Raw genomic sequence first — 3,290 nt, forward strand, 5'->3', positions numbered from 1 at the left:
CGCCTTCCTCTGCGGCATGGGGCTCGGGTCACTTGCTGGAGGATTCCCTGCACCTTGAGGTCTTTAAGCCACGATTTGAGGACTTCAATAACTCAGACATAGGTTAGGGGTTTGTTACAGGAGTGGGTGGGTGAGATTCTGTGGCCTGCATTGTGCAGGAGGTCAGACTAGATGATCATAATGGTCCCTTCTGACCTTAAGTCTATGAATCTATGAATCTAGTCCCAAATTTGGAAAACTGTGCAGTTCAGCATGAGAATAGTGACCCCGTCTCCTTCCTGCACCTGCTCTACATTGCTCCACAGCAGCTTCTCCCCCTGCAGAGTCACCCCAGCACGGCAGTGCAGCCGCCCAGGGTTCAGCAGGGGCCCCTGGCAAGGACAGTGGGTGCTGCTAACAGCCCAGTGTGCCTGGCCCTGAGGCAGCTGTAAAAAAGCAACACCCCCCCCCAGAAGTACAGAGACTGAATTCCCCAACTGTAACATCATGACCCCCTGTAGAAAGCCACACGTGTCAGTTGTATTTTCACAGGGAGATGCAAAAATCAAGTGACACCAATTTTTAAGTTGAGTAAATAAAGTCGAGGAGATAGTTATTAACCTCCCAAAAATATACTAAAGATCCCTCAACATAACACCTGAAGGTGAAATATGAACAGAGACAAACCTTGTCAGCAAAGGCTCATTTCCCAAACGGTCCTCAAAATGTTACTAATTCCCACCCTCCTCCACAGGAGCTCTGTGCAGTGTCACTGTTCTGCAGGCAGCTTCCCATTCAATGCTGTTGGGGGACATTCCCAGGCCTGGAAATGTACCAACGACAGAATTTGAAGAGCAAACCTGGCTCCCCGCACCAGGCGGGATTTGAGTGTTTTGTCCCTGTCACTTAGAGTTTGTCAATAGTACAGACGCCAGGGGCAGGACTCCAGGCTCTGCTTGAGGGATCCTGGCACAGGGGCTGGCAGGGAGGAGGGGGAGAAAGGATTGTAGATTCTCACCTGCCCTCTGGAGAGGAGGTAATAATTGAAGGGGGCATTTCCCACTCCTCCCCTCCTCAGTGTCCCAGGGCTGGAATTCTACATTCTACAGGGCCAAATGAAGGTGTGGTGCCCCTTGGTTAATGAAAACCAGGGCTCCAGGTGAGATTTGAACTCACAACCTCAGCATAGCTTCTCTCAGCACTGCCCTATAAGTACTGTGTGCTAACCAATTATAGCACTGGAGCACCTGTTGGATAGTATTTTCTGAAACCCCCCTAGGCTGATAAAGCCAAGGCATGACCCCCCAAAACATTCTCAGTGGGGCTGGGAACAGGTAGCAACAAGTGTTGTACTTGGTGGGGTGGATTCTTCTTAAGGGTCCCAGGCCCCATTTCACCCTTTTGTTCTTCCCTGTGTAATAACGGAGCTGGTTAAGACTCAATGGAGAGTCTTGCTGCAGCCCAACAGATCTGAAATCACTGATAACCAGCTCTAAGCATTAGTCCTGCTTTGGGACAGTGTCTCTCATGCAAGAAACTGCCCAGTCTGCGCTAGCAGTGAGGCTCCCTCACTAACAGCTGAAATCAGGGAGAGCTGTGTGAAGTGCAGGGCCCCAGGGGGGCCTGAACAGGGGGGAACAACACCCCAGGGCTTTTAAAAATGGGAGGGCTCTGCCTTGCCACTTTGTAATGACCGTAAGGGCGAGTGAGGGTGGGGAGGGGACGGAGAGCAGTGAGCGGGAGGTGGGGTCTTGGGGGATGAGGCAGCGTAGGAGCCTCTTGTGGGAAATATCTCCTGCCCCACTGCCAAAAGGAGCCCCTTGAGTGGGAACGGTCAGAGGCCCCACTCGGGGGCTGGCCCTGCTTTCCTACCTGCTTTTCAACTGCTGCAAAAACATCCCGAGCAGAGAAGCAACAGGCCAAAATACTTTTAAGCAGCTGCCAAAGTAGCTCAGTTGGGCGAGTGTTAGACTGAAGATCTAAAGGTCCCTGGTTTAACCCCAGCCTCTGGCAGCTTGTTCTCTGGAAGCTCAGCGGTGCCTGCACCCAAGGTGAGCAGGGCTGGCCTAGGGCAAAGCAATTTTGGGGGCCCTTTCCATTAAAAAAGTTGCAATACTGTATTCTCATGGGCCCCTGAGAGATGAGAGATGTCTTTCCGAACGTCGTGGCCCTCAGGAATGGTGCCAGAGGGCTGCTGGGCAGTGGCAGGCAGGCATTGGGGATGAAAACTCCTCTGCGCAGTTGAGCAAGGGCAGTGCCCTGGAAGGGGCATCTGTGAAAGTGGCCATGTGGAAGGTGGCAGGGATTTGGGGGCCCAGGAGGAGGCACTTGCTGTTCAGTGCCTTGGAGCAGCTGGACTTGGCCATGGTGGGTGTTCAGGAAATGCACATTAACAACTCTAGGGTAGCTCAATAGGCAGAGGGTGATTGGAGGAAGGGCCTCCTGGCCAGGGAAGAATGATGGGGCTGGAGTCTTGTTCTTCACATTCACGGTGTGAGTACAGAAGGTGGTGGAGCTTAGACCAGGGAGGGCATTGCTGGTGGCTTTGTGCTCTGTGGCACTGGTTACTGCTATATTAGTGTGTATGGTCCCCAGTTAAGGCATGAGAGGAAAGATCAAAGGCTCCCTTCCTCAGGACTGCATGATGTTTGTTGTTGGGGGGGATTTTAATTGTGTCAGCCGGCCTGAGCACCGCTGGTCCTGTTTTCCCAACCTTCAGAAGAAACATTTTTACAATGAGCACTACCTGGCGCAGGTCTGTAGTGAGGTCGGCTTAGAGGAGCTCACTCCAGCCACAGAGGGGGTTCACCTTTCTGCGGGGACAGACCAGGACTCGCATTGACCGGATTTATGCTCAGCTTTTGTGTCTTTTGCATGTTGCTCCTCAGATTCTTTCTTGGCCCGACTTGTTACACTTTGGCACTTAACAGGCCAGAGTTTGTGCACCTTCCTATTATCCTCACTAGGATCTGATTTCCAAATTTTAAGGAATGACTTTTTGCCTCTAATGGCCTCCATTACTCTGACATTTACCTAGAGTGGCTTTCTGCTGGTCCTCCTATTGTCGTTTCTGATTTAGGGCAAACGTTTCATCTGAGCCTCTAACTGCGGTGGTTTTAAATGCTCTGCATGCTGCTTGCAGGCACCTAACACTTGTGACAGCAGCTCCTTTTAATTCCCATCCAACCATCTGTACTTATGCCGATAGGTCGACTTTAGGTCTTTAACTTTGAGCGGTAGCTGAGAAGATGTTAAATCGGGCAGAAACCCATTCGACAAACCTCTTCATTTCCTTGTTATTTCCTGACTTA

The sequence above is a fragment of the Mauremys reevesii genome, unplaced genomic scaffold (genome assembly GCF_016161935.1).
Source record: "Mauremys reevesii isolate NIE-2019 unplaced genomic scaffold, ASM1616193v1 Contig111, whole genome shotgun sequence".
NCBI lineage: Eukaryota > Metazoa > Chordata > Testudines > Geoemydidae > Mauremys > Mauremys reevesii.